We start from the raw sequence: 12,902 nt of genomic DNA on the forward strand, positions 1-12,902 counted from the left end.
GTTGAATAGGCTTGGCTAGTCTGGGGGCTCTGTTGAATAGGCTTGGCTAGTCTGGAGACTCTGTTGAATAGGCTTGTTTGGGGACTCTGTTGAATAGGCTTGTCTGGAGGCTCTGTTGAATAGGCTAGTCTGGAGTCTCTGTTGAATAGGCTAGTCTAGAGGCTTTGTTGAATAGGCTTGTCTGGAGGCTCTGTTGAATAGGCTACTATGGGGCTCTGTTGAATAGGCTTGGCTAGTCTGGAGCTCTGTTGAATATGCTTGGCTAGTCTGGAGTCTCTGTTGAATAGGCTTGTCTGGGGGCTCTGTTGAATAGGTTTGTCTGGGGGCTCTGTTGAATAGGCTAGTCTGGAGACTCTGTTGAATAGGCTTGTCTGGAGACTCTGTTGAATAGGCTTGTCTGGGGGCTCTGTTGAATAGGCTTGTCTGGATGCTCTGTTGAATTGGCTTGTTTGGAGACTCTGTTGAATAGGCTTGTCTGGAGACTCTGTTGAATAGGCTAATCTGGAGACTCTGTTGAATAGGCTAGTCTGGAGACTCTGTTGAATAGGCTAGTCTGGAGACTCTGTTGAATAGGCTAGTCTGGAGACTCTGTTGAATAGGCTAATCTGGATGCTCTTTTGAATAGGCTAGTCTGGAGGCTCTGTTGAATAGGCTAGTCTGGAGGCTCTGTTGAATAGGCTGGTCTGGATCTCTGTCGAATAGGCTAGTCTGGAGGCTCTGTTGAATAGGCTAGTCTGGAGGCTATGTTGAATAGGCTAGTCTGGAGGCTCTGTTGAATAGGCTAGTCTGGAGGCTCTGTTGAATAGGCTGGTCTGGATCTCTGTCGAATAGGCTAGTCTGGAGGCTCTGTTGAATAGGCTAGTCTGGAGTCTCTGTTGAATAGGCTAGTCTAGAGGCTTTGTTGAATAGGCTTGTCTGGAGGCTCTGTTGAATAGGCTACTATGGGGCTCTGTTGAATAGGCTTGGCTAGTCTGGAGCTCTGTTGAATATGCTTGGCTAGTCTGGAGCTCTGTTGAATATGCTTGGCTAGTCCGGAGCCTCTGTTGAATAGGCTTGGCTATTCTGGGGGCTTTGTTGAATAGGCTTGGCTAGTCTGGAGGCTCTGTTGAATAGGTTTGGCTCGTCTGGAGGCTTTGTTGAATAGGTTTGGCTTGTCTGGAGGCTCTGTTGAATAGGCTAGTCTGGAAGCTCTGTTGAATAGGCTACTCTGGGGCTCTGTTGAATAGATTTGGCTCGTCTGGAGGCTCTGTTGAATAGGTTTGGGTAGTCTGGAGGCTCTGTTGAATAGGTTTGGCTAGTCTGGGGGCTCTGTTGAATAGGCTTGGCTAGTCTGGAGGCTCTGTTGAATTGGCTTTCCTAGTCTGGGGGCTCTGTTGTATAGGCTAGTCTGGGGGCTCTGTTGAATAGGCTTGGCTAGTCTGGGGGCTCTGTTGAATAGGCTTGGCTAGTCTGGGGGCTCTGAAAAGGCTTGGCTGTCTGGAGACTCTGTTGAATAGGCTTGTGTGGAGACTCTGTTGAATATGCTAGTCTGGAGGCTCTGTTGAATTGGCTAGTCTGGAGGCTCTGTTGAATAGGCTAGTCTGGAGGCTCTGTTGAATAGGCTAGTCTGGAGACTCTGTTGAATAGGCTAGTCTGGAGCCTCTGTTGAATAGGCTAGTCTGGAGGCTCTGTTGAATAGGCTAGTCTGGAGGCTCTGTTGAATAGGCTAGTCTGGAGGCTCTGTTGAATAGGCTTGTCTGGAGACTCTTTTGAATAGGCTAGTCTGTAGACTCTGTTGAATAGGCTAGTCTGGAGGCTCTGTTGAATAGGATTGGCTAGTCTGGAGACTCTGTTGAATAGGCTAGTCTGGAGACTCTGTTGAATAGGCTAGTCCGGAGACTCTGTTGAATAGGCTAGTCTGGAGGCTCTGTTGAATAGGCTAGTCTGGAGACTCTGTTGAATAGGCTTGTCTGGGGGCTCTTTTGAATAGGCTAGTCTGGAGACTCTGTTGAATAGGCTAGTCTGGAGACTCTGTTGAATAGGCTTGTCTGGAGACTCTGTTGAATAGGCTAGTCTGGAGGCTCTGTTGAATAGGCTAGTCTGGAGACTCTGTTGAATAGGCTTGTCTGGGGGCTCTTTTGAATAGGCTAGTCTGGAGACTCTGTTGAATAGGCTAGTCTGGAGACTCTGTTGAATAGGCTTGTCTGGAGACTCTGTTGAATAGGCTAGTCTGGAGACTGTTGAATAGGCTAGTCTGGAGACTCTGTTGAATAGGCTAGTCTGGAGGCTCTGTTGAATAGGCTAGTCTGGAGACTCTGTTGAATAGGCTAGTCTGGAGACTGTTGAATAGGCTAGTCTGGAGACTCTGTTGAATAGGCTTGTCTGGATGCTCTGTTGAATAGGCTTGTCTGGAGACTCTGTTGAATAGGCTAGTCTGGAGGCTCTGTTGAATAGGCTTGTCTGGAGCTCTGTTGAATAGGCTAGTCTGGAGGCTCTGTTGAATAGGCTTGGCTAGTCTGGAGGCTCTGTTGAATAGGCTAGTCTGGAGACTCTGTTGAATAGGCTTGTCTGGAGACTCTGTTGAATAGGCTTGTCTGGATGCTCTGTTGAATAGGCTTGTCTGGAGACTCTGTTGAATAGGCTTGTCTGGAGACTCTGTTGAATAGGCTAGTCTGGATGCTCTGTTGAATAGGCTTGTCTGGAGACTCTGTTGAATAGGCTAGTCTGGAGGCTCTGTTGAATAGGCTAGTCTGTCTGAATAGGCTAGTCTGGAGACTGTTGAATAGGCTTGTCTGGAGACTCTGTTGAATAGGCTTGTCTGGAGTCTGGAGGCTCTGTTGAATAGGCTAGTCTGGAGACTCTGTTGAATAGGCTTGTCTGGAGGCTCTGTTGAATAGGCTCTGTTGAATAGGCTAGTCTGGAGACTCTGTTGAATAGGCTAGTCTGGAGGCTCTGTTGAATAGGCTTGTCTGGGGGCTCTGTTGAGGCTTGTCTGGACTCTGTTGAATAGGCTGTCTGGAGACTCTTTTGAATAGGCTTGTCTGGGGGCTCTGTTGAATAGGCTAGTCTGGAGACTCTGTTGAATAGGCTAGTCTGGAGACTCTGTTGAATAGGCTAGTCTGGAGACTCTGTTGAATAGGCTAGTCTGGAGACTCTGTTGAATAGGCTAGTCTGTCTGGAGGCTCTGTTGAATAGGCTCTGTTGAATAGTCTGGAGACTGTTGAATAGGCTTGTCTGGGGGCTCTGAATAGGCTTGTCTGGAGACTCTGTTGAATAGGCTTGTCTGGAATAGGCTCTGGATTGAATAGGCTTGTCTGGAGACTCTGTTGAATAGGCTTGTCTGGAGTCTAGTCTCTCTGTTGAATAGGCTTGTCTGGGTGCTCTGTTGAGTCTGGAGACTCTGTTGAATAGGCTAGTCTGGAGACTCTGTTGAGACTCTGTTGAATAGGCTTGTCTGGAGGCTTGTCTGGATTCTCTGTTGAATAGGCTTGTCTGGAGACTCTTTTGAATAGGCTTGTCTGGGGGCTCTGTTGAATAGGCTAGTCTGGAGACTCTGTTGAATAGGCTAGTCTGGAGACTCTGTTGAATAGGCTAGTCTGGAGACTGTTGAATAAGCTAGTCTGGAGACTCTGTTGAATAGGCTAGTCTGGAGACTCTGTTGAATAGGCTAGTCTGGAGGCTCTGTTGAATAGGCTTGTCTGGAGACTCTGTTGAATAGGCTAGTCTGGAGACTCTGTTGAATAGGCTTGTCTGGAATAGGCTCTGTTGAATAGGCTTGTCTGGAGACTCTTTGACTCTGTTGAATAGGCTTGTCTGGAGTCTGGAGACTCTGTTGAATAGGCTTGTCTGGGGCCTCTGTTGAATAGTCTAGTCTCTCTGTTGAATAGGCTTGTCTGGGTGCTCTGTTGAATAGGCTTGTCTGGATGACTCTGTTGAATAGGCTAGTCTGGAGACTCTGTTGAATAGGCTTGTCTCTGGAGGCTCTGTTGAATAGGCTTGTCTGGAGACTCTTTGAATAGGCTTGTCTGGGGGCTCTGTTGAATAGGCTAGTCTGGAGACTCTGTTGAATAGGCTAGTCTGGAGACTCTGTTGAATAGGCTAGTCTGGAGACTCTGTTGAATAGGCTAGTCTGGAGACTCTGTTGAATAGGCTAGTCTGGAGACTCTGTTGAATAGGCTTGTCTGGAGACTCTGTTGAATAGGCTAGTCTGGAGACTCTGTTGAATAGGCTAGTCTGGAGACTCTGTTGAATAGGCTAGTCTGGAGACTCTGTTGAATAGGCTTGTCTGGGGGCTCTGTTGAATAGGCTTGTCTGGATTCTCTGTTGAATAGGCTTGTCTGGAGACTCTTTTGAATAGGCTTGTCTGGGGGCTCTGTTGAATAGACTTGTCTGGATTCTCTGTTGAATAGGCTTGTCTGGAGACTCTGTTGAATAGGCTTGTCTGGGGCCTCTGTTGAATAGACTAGTCTGGATGCTCTGTTGAATAGGCTTGTCTGGGTGCTCTGTTGAATAGGCTTGTCTGGATGCTCTGTTGAATAGGCTGTCTGGAGACTCTGTTGAATAGGCTAGTCTGGAGACTCTGTTGAATAGGCTAGTCTGGAGGCTCTGGTGAATAGGCTTGTTGGATTCTGTTGAATAGGCTTGTCTGGAGACTCTGTTGAATAGGCTTGTCTGGGGGCTCTCTGGAGACTCTGAATAGGCTAGTCTGGAGACTCTGTTGAATAGGCTTGTCTGGAGGCTCTGTTGAATAGAGACTCTGTTGAATAGGCTAGTCTGGAGACTCTGTTGAATAGGCTTCTGGAGACTAATAGGCTTGTCTGGGGGCTCTGGAGGCTTGTCTGGACTCTGTTGAATAGGCTTGTCTGGAGTCTTTTGAATAGGCTTGTCTGGGGGCTCTGTTGAATAGGCTAGTCTGGAGACTCTGTTGAATAGGCTCTGTTGAATAGGCTAGTCTGTTGTTGAATAGGCTAGTCTGGAGACTCTGTTGAATAGGCTAGTCTGGAGACTCTGTTGAATAGGCTTGTCTGGAGGCTCTGTTGAATAGGCTTGTCTGGAGACTCTGTTGAATAGGCTAGGCAGTCTGGAGACTCTGTTGAATAGGCTCTCTGGAGACTGTTGAATAGGCTTGTCTGGGGGCTCTGTTGAATAGATTCTCTGTTGAATAGGCTTGTCTGGAACTCTTTTGAATAGGCTTGTCTGGGGGCTCTGTTGAATAGGCTTGTCTGGATTCTCTGTTGAATAGGCTTGTCTGGAGACTCTGTTGAATAGGCTTGTCTGGGGCCTCTGTTGAATAGTCTAGTCTGGATGCTCTGTTGAATAGGCTTGTCTGGGTGCTCTGTTGAATAGGCTTGTCTGGATGCTCTGTTGAATAGGCTAGTCTGGAGACTCTGTTGAATAGGCTAGTCTGGAGACTCTGTTGAATAGGCTTGTCTGGGGGCTCTGTTGAATAGGCTTGTCTGGATTCTCTGTTGAATAGGCTTGTCTGGAGACTCTTTTGAATAGGCTTGTCTGGGGCTCTGTTGAATAGGCTAGTCTGGAGACTCTGTTGAATAGGCTAGTCTGGAGACTCTGTTGAATAGGCTAGTCTGGAGACTCTGTTGAATAAGCTAGTCTGGAGACTCTGTTGAATAGGCTAGTCTGGAGACTCTGTTGAATAGGCTTGTCTGGAGGCTCTGTTGAATAGGCTTGTCTGGAGACTCTGTTGAATAGGCTAGTCTGGAGACTCTGTTGAATAGGCTCCCTGGAGACTCTTTTCAATAGGCTTGTCTGGGGGCTCTGTTGAATAGGCTTGTCTGGATTCTCTGTTGAATAGGCTTGTCTGGAGACTCTTTTGAATAGGCTTGTCTGGGGGCTCTGTTGAATAGGCTTGTCTGGATTCTCTGTTGAATAGGCTTGTCTGGAGACTCTGTTGAATAGGCTTGTCTGGGGCCTCTGTTGAATAGTCTAGTCTGGATGCTCTGTTGAATAGGCTTGTCTGGAGACTCTGTTGAATAGGCTAGTCTGGATGCTCTGTTGAATAGGCTTGTCTGGAGACTCTGTTGAATAGGCTAGTCTGGAGACTCTGTTGAATAGGCTTGTCTGGGGGCTCTGTTGAATAGGCTTGTCTGGATTCTCTGTTGAATAGGCTTGTCTGGAGACTCTTTTGAATAGGCTTGTCTGGGGGCTCTGTTGAATAGGCTAGTCTGGAGACTCTGTTGAATAGGCTAGTCTGGAGACTCTGTTGAATAGGCTAGTCTGGATACTCTGTTGAATAGGCTAGTCTGGAGACTCTGTTGAATAGGCTAGTCTGGAGACTCTGTTGAATAGGCTAGTCTGGAGACTCTGTTGAATAGGCTAGTCTGGAGACTCTGTTGAATAGGCTAGTCTGGAGACTCTGTTGAATAGGCTCGTCTGGAGACTCTGTTGAATAGGCTTGTCTGGAGGCTCTGTTGAATAGGCTTGTCTGGATTCTCTGTTGAATAGGCTTGTCTGGAGACTCTTTTGAATAGGCTTGTCTGGGGGCTCTGTTGAATAGACTTGTCTGGATTCTCTGTTGAATAGGCTTGTCTGGAGACTCTGTTGAATAGGCTTGTCTGGGGCCTCTGTTGAATAGACTAGTCTGGATGCTCTGTTGAATAGGCTTGTCTGGGTGCTCTGTTGAATAGGCTTGTCTGGATGCTCTGTTGAATAGGCTTGTCTGGAGACTCTTTTGAATAGGCTAGTCTGGAGGCTCTGGTGAATAATAGTTTTTTCAACTACATGTTTAGAGGTCCATGCATTGCTTTTGAAAAGAGTTTAAGATTTCCGTTTTTTGGTCGAAGAAGTTGGTAAATTGAGTTGGCTATTTTTAATTGTGTAACGTCGTTCTTCGTTTGTAGAAAGAGAGTCGGACCGAATTGCAGCGTGGTGGTTACTCATGATCTTTAATGAAGGAAAACGGAACGATACATGAAATAACTCATAAATACAGCCTATCTGGTGAACACTACACAGAGACAGGAACAATCACCCACGAAATACAAAGCGAAACCAGGCTACCTAAATACGGTTCCCAATCAGAGACAACGAGAATCACCTGACTCTGATTGAGAACCGCCTCAGGCAGCCAAGCCCATACAACACCCCTACTCAGCCGCAATCCCAATAATACAAAAACCCCAATACGAAATACAACAACATAAACCCATGTCACACCCTGGCCTGACCAAATAATAAAGAAAACACAAAATACTAAGACCAAGGCGTGACAAATTGATGCATTTCAAGTGAATGTATTTTATTTAGCCAAGTTAGTCATTGATAAGTAGTGCTGAGCGATAAACCGAAATGTCGCTTATTTTATGGCTTTTTAAATAAGTAATTGACAGATGTCTGTCAAATGATTTGAATACAATGTTGGTATCCCCCCCGTGAGTTCAATGCGCACATTACACAGTTTCTCTGGAGATAAATCAAATCAAGCCTGAACCGTGCGATTTATTTGTGAGTTGTAGTGTTTAACAGGCCAATATTCTACTTAGTTTAGAGCATAACACTTGGTAATTAACTACAGTAACCATAGTGCCTTGCTCATCATCTGGTCTGTGTCATGGGGGATGTAGAGAACAGTTGTTGCTGCGTGAGGGATCTCTAACTGAAAACACATGATCAAAGTGTCATCGTCTAGTCCGGTCTGTGTCATGGGGGATGTAGAGAACAGTTGTTGCTGCGTGAGGGATCTCTAACTGAAAACACATGATCAAAGTGTCATCGTCTAGTCAGGTCTGTGTCATGGGGGATGTAGAGAACAGTTGTTGCTGCGTTAGGGATCTCTAACTGAAAACACATGATCAAAGTGTCATCGTCTAGTCAGGTCTGTGTCATGGGGGATGTAGAGAACAGTTGTTGCTGCGTGAGGGATCTCTAACTGAAAACACATGATCAAAGTGTCATCGTCTAGTCAGGTCTGTGTCATGGGGGATGTAGAGAACAGTTGTTGCTGCGTGAGGGATCTCTAACTGAAAACACATGATCAAAGTGTCATCGTCTAGTCAGGTCTGTGTCATGGGGGATGTAGAGAACAGTTGTTGCTGCGTGAGGGATCTCTAACTGAAAACACATGATCAAAGTGTCATCGTCTAGTCAGGTCTGTGTCATGGGGGATGTAGAGAACAGTTGTTGCTGCGTGAGGGATCTCTAACTGAAAACACATGATCAAAGTGATTCCTGATTGGTTTTCAGCGGTCATTAAAGCCTTATTTACTTTGAAGAACTACCAAACGGTGATTTTGTCAGACGGTATTGGCAGCAGCTCTGTAGAGATGATTTGGAATAAATGATAGTCAAATAAAACAAATGTAATAATATACACAGCAGCCAAAATATTTGATGAAAGTCATGTGAATAAATGATGGTTAATAAGTGATCAGCAGTAATGAGAAGTCACTGGGTTTTTATTCATTGTTTTATTCTGTGTTACAGCATTCAACCCACATAATCAAAATAAAAAACTGACCTCAACAAGCGCTAATACAATAGTTCTTTAAAGGTTGCCTAGTGTTTAGGTTACAGTAGGTTCACTCAGAATTCTGCCCACTTGTCTTATATAGCCACTTTTTCTCCCAGTTTTCTATCTTCTCCGTATCCATTTGTGGGTTGGCAGGGCCGTTAGTAGAACCAGGAGAGATGGAGGACCGTCTGTACCGTTTGTCTGTGTGTAGATAGATAGATGAATGTCTGGCTTCTCACAGAGGTGATAAGTGCTGTGTCTACTAGCGCCAATTCACACCTTCACAGTGCTTTGCTCATTAAATGGCCTGGGCTTCAACCTCAGGACACAATTCACCAATTCTACTGGATTTATGTTCCGCTGCCATCTGATTGACAGAGTTGTGTGTGATTGGCTCATGTCACCATGCCAAAATCAATCTCATTTTCTCTCTCAGGACCTTTAATGTTCATGGCTGTTGAGATAAATTCTTTCTCTCTGCCTCCTTCACTCCTTCTCCATCTCCCATCCCTTGACAAACGATCTGACCTTAATGGCCACATGTACTCTTAAATCTCCACCCAGCATGGCCACCCCTCGGAGCCTGGTTCCTCTCTAGGTTTTCTTACTGGGTTCCTGTCTTTCTAGGGAGTTTTTCCTAGCTACTGTGCTCCTGCATCTTCATTGCTTGCTGTTTAGGGTTTTAGGCTGGATTTCTGTACAGCACTTTGTGACATTAGCTGATGTAAAAAGGGCTTTATAAATACATTTGATTGATTGGTTGGTTCTCCCCTGCTACAGATCAGTGAAGCTGCTGGATCTGCCCGTCAGCCTGCGCCCCCACAAGCAGAAAGACCTTCTGGAAAACAACATGTCCTCCAAGAGTCCCTTCATCTACTCTCCCATCATCATGCACACCAGAGGAGAGGAGCGCACCAAGAAGATAGGTGGGCACACACACACACACACACACACACACACACACACACACACACACACACACACACGCTCACACTCACACACACACACCCTTCTGAAGTTGCCATGTCAAAGTAAAACAGTTTTAGGCCTACTAATATTTTCATTGTAAAACATCGATAAATAACCATGATGAAATAAATTCATCCCTTATACACGCTTGGCTAATACCATAATTAAACCAGGAGCTCGAGCTCCTGAATGTTATAATTTTTTGGGGGATCTGAAAACCCTCCAGTTTTAGCAGACTTTCTCATGATTGTGACGGATGACTTCTCAGGATGAGTTCTACTCTGGCTTCTCACAGAATCCAAGGAGTGTGAACTCTCTCTCTCTCACTCTGATACAGTGCCAAATCAGATGGACTCAACACAATGGCTGTTGTTAGAATTGTTATCGACTTTTTCAGTATGACTGAAAGCCATTTCATCTTTGTCCGTTCACTGTTTGTTCATTGTAGTCTCCCTTTGAGTGTAGTTGTGTCCCGTCTTAGTGTGAAGCCGTCTGCACTCAGATACTGTACTTTGAGTGTAGTTGTGTCCTGTCTTAGTGTGAAGCCGTCTGCACTCAGATACTGTACTTTGAGTGTAGTTGTGTCCTGTCTTAGTGTGAAGCCGTCTGCACTCAGATACTGTACTTTGAGTGTAGTTGTGTCCTGTCTTAGTGTGAAGCCGTCTGCACTCAGATACTGTACTTTGAGTGTAGTTGTGTCCTGTCTTAGTGTGATGCCGTCTGCACTCAGATACTGTACTTTGAGTGTAGTTGTGTCCTGTCTTAGTGTGATGCCGTCTGCACTCAAATACTGTACTTTGAGTGTAGTTGTGTCCTGTCTTAGTGTGATGCCGTCTGCACTCAGATACTGTACTTTGAGTGTAGTTGTGTCCTGTCTTAGTGTGATGCCGTCTGCACTCAGATACTGTACTTTGAATGTAGTTGTGTCCTGTCTTAGTGTGATGCCGTCAGCACTCAGATACTGTACTTTGAGTGTAGTTGTGTCCTGTCTTAGTGTGAAGCCGTCTGCACTCAGATACTGTACTTTGAGTGTAGTTGTGTCCTGTCTTAGTGTGATGCCGTCTGCACTCAGATACTGTACTTTGAGTGTAGTTGTGTCCTGTCTTAGTGTGGTGCCGTCTGCACTCAGATACTGTACTTTGAGTGTAGTTGTGTCCTGTCTTAGTGTGATGCCGTCTGCACTCAGATACTGTAGTTTGAGTGTAGTTGTGTCCTGTCTTAGTGTGATGCCGTCTGCACTCAGATACTGTACTTTGAGTGTAGTTGTGTCCTGTCTTAGTGTGATGCCGTCTGCACTCAGATACTGTACTTTGAGTGTAGTTGTGTCCTGTCTTAGTGTGATGCCGTCTGCACTCAGATACTGTACTTTGAGTGTAGTTGTGTCCTGTCTTAGTGTGATGCCGTCTGCACTCAGATACTGTACTTTGAGTGTAGTTGTGTCCTGTCTTAGTGTGATGCCGTCTGCACTCAGATACTGTACTTTGAGTGTAGTTGTGTCCTGTCTTAGTGTGATGCCGTCTGCACTCAGATACTGTACTTTGAGTGTAGTTGTGTCCTGTCTTAGTGTGATGCCGTCTGCGCTCAGATACTGTACTTTGAGTGTAGTTGTGTCCTGTCTTAGTGTGAAGCCGTCTGCACTCAGATACTGTACTTTGAGTGTAGTTGTGTCCTGTCTTAGTGTGGTGCTCTCTGCACTCAGATACTGTACTTTGAGTGTAGTTGTGTCCTGTCTTAGTGTGAAGCCGTCTGCACTCAGATACTGTACTTTGAGTGTAGTTGTGTCCTGTCTTAGTGTGATGCCGTCTGCACTCAGATACTGTACTTTGAGTGTAGTTGTGTCCTGTGTTAGTGTGAAGCCGTCTGCACTCAGATACTGTACTTTGAGTGTAGTTGTGTCCTGTCTTAGTGTGATGCCGTCTGCACTCAGATACTGTACTTTGAGTGTAGTTGTGTCCTGTCTTAGTGTGATGCCGTCTGCACTCAGATACTGTACTTTGAGTGTAGTTGTGTCCTGTCTTAGTGTGATGCCGTCTGCACTCAGATACTGTACTTTGAGTGTAGTTGTGTCCTGTCTTAGTGTGATGCCGTCTGCACTCAGATACTGTACTTTGAGTGTAGTTGTGTCCTGTCTTAGTGTGGTGCTCTCTGCACTCAGATACTGTACTTTGAGTGTAGTTGTGTCCTGTCTTAGTGTGAAGCCGTCTGCACTCAGATACTGTACTTTGAGTGTAGTTGTGTCCTGTCTTAGTGTGATGCCGTCTGCACTCAGATACTGTACTTTGAGTGTAGTTGTGTCCTGTCTTAGTGTGAAGCCGTCTGCACTCAGATACTGTACTTTGAGTGTAGTTGTGTCCTGTCTTAGTGTGATGCCGTCTGCACTCAGATACTGTACTTTGAGTGTAGTTGTGTCCTGTCTTAGTGTGAAGCCGTCTGCACTCAGATACTGTACTTTGAGTGTAGTTGTGTCCTGTCTTAGTGTGATGCCGTCTGCACTCAGATACTGTACTTTGAGTGTAGTTGTGTCCTGTCTTAGTGTGAAGCCGTCTGCACTCAGATACTGTACTTTGAGTGTAGTTGTGTCCTGTCTTAGTGTGATGCCGTCTGCACTCAGATACTGTACTTTGAGTGTAGTTGTGTCCCGTCTTAGTGTGATGCCGTCTGCACTCAGATACTGTACTTTGAGTGTAGTTGTGTCCTGTCTTAGTGTGAAGCCGTCTGCACTCAGATACTGTACTTTGAGTGTAGTGTGTCCTGTCTTAGTGTGATGCCGTCTGCGCTCAGATACTGTACTTTGAGTGTAGTTGTGTCCCGTCTTAGTGTGAAGCCGTCTGCACTCAGATACTGTACTTTGAGTGTAGTTGTGTCCCGTCTTAGTGTGATGCCGTCTGCACTCAGATACTGTACTTTGAGTGTAGTTGTGTCCTGTCTTAGTGTGAAGCCGTCTGCACTCAGAAACTGTACTTTGAGTGTAGTTGTGTCCTGTCTTAGTGTGGTGCCGTCTGCACTCAGATACTGTACTTTGAGTGTAGTTGTGTCCTGTCTTAGTGTGATGCCGTCTGCGCTCAGATACTGTACTTTCCTTACAGCTTGTTCTTTCATCACGCAGGCTATATTGAACAGTGAATCATTACACACACACACACACACACACACACACACACACACACACACACACACACACACACACACACACACACACACACACACACACACACACACACACACACAGGCATCTGTGTGAATAAAACATCAGGGACACCGAGTTGTAGGATAGCGTCATCACCTCCCACACCTGATTTATCAGTATAATATCACCGCTTCCAGACTAACAAGATTGACAGTCACGTCTTCACCAGAAAGTAAACAAACAAGTCAAGAGGGGAAAAAATAACAACAAATACATTTAAATATCTATTCAATAGGTAAAGTGCTTTCCATGTTATCTATAATTCATTGGTTTAATTTTGCTGTAGTTTCCTGCCTGCCT

At 45.6% G+C, this 12,902-nt stretch overlaps 1 pseudogene; it reads left to right on the plus strand.

Annotated features, from left to right (window-relative positions):
• Window positions 1-12,902, plus strand: part of LOC118377046 (trafficking protein particle complex subunit 9-like) — a 459,082-nt pseudogene that overhangs the window by 84,708 nt on the left and 361,472 nt on the right.

The sequence above is a fragment of the Oncorhynchus keta genome, chromosome 19, assembly GCF_023373465.1.
Source record: "Oncorhynchus keta strain PuntledgeMale-10-30-2019 chromosome 19, Oket_V2, whole genome shotgun sequence".
In the NCBI taxonomy this organism is placed as follows: Eukaryota; Metazoa; Chordata; class Actinopteri; order Salmoniformes; family Salmonidae; genus Oncorhynchus; species Oncorhynchus keta.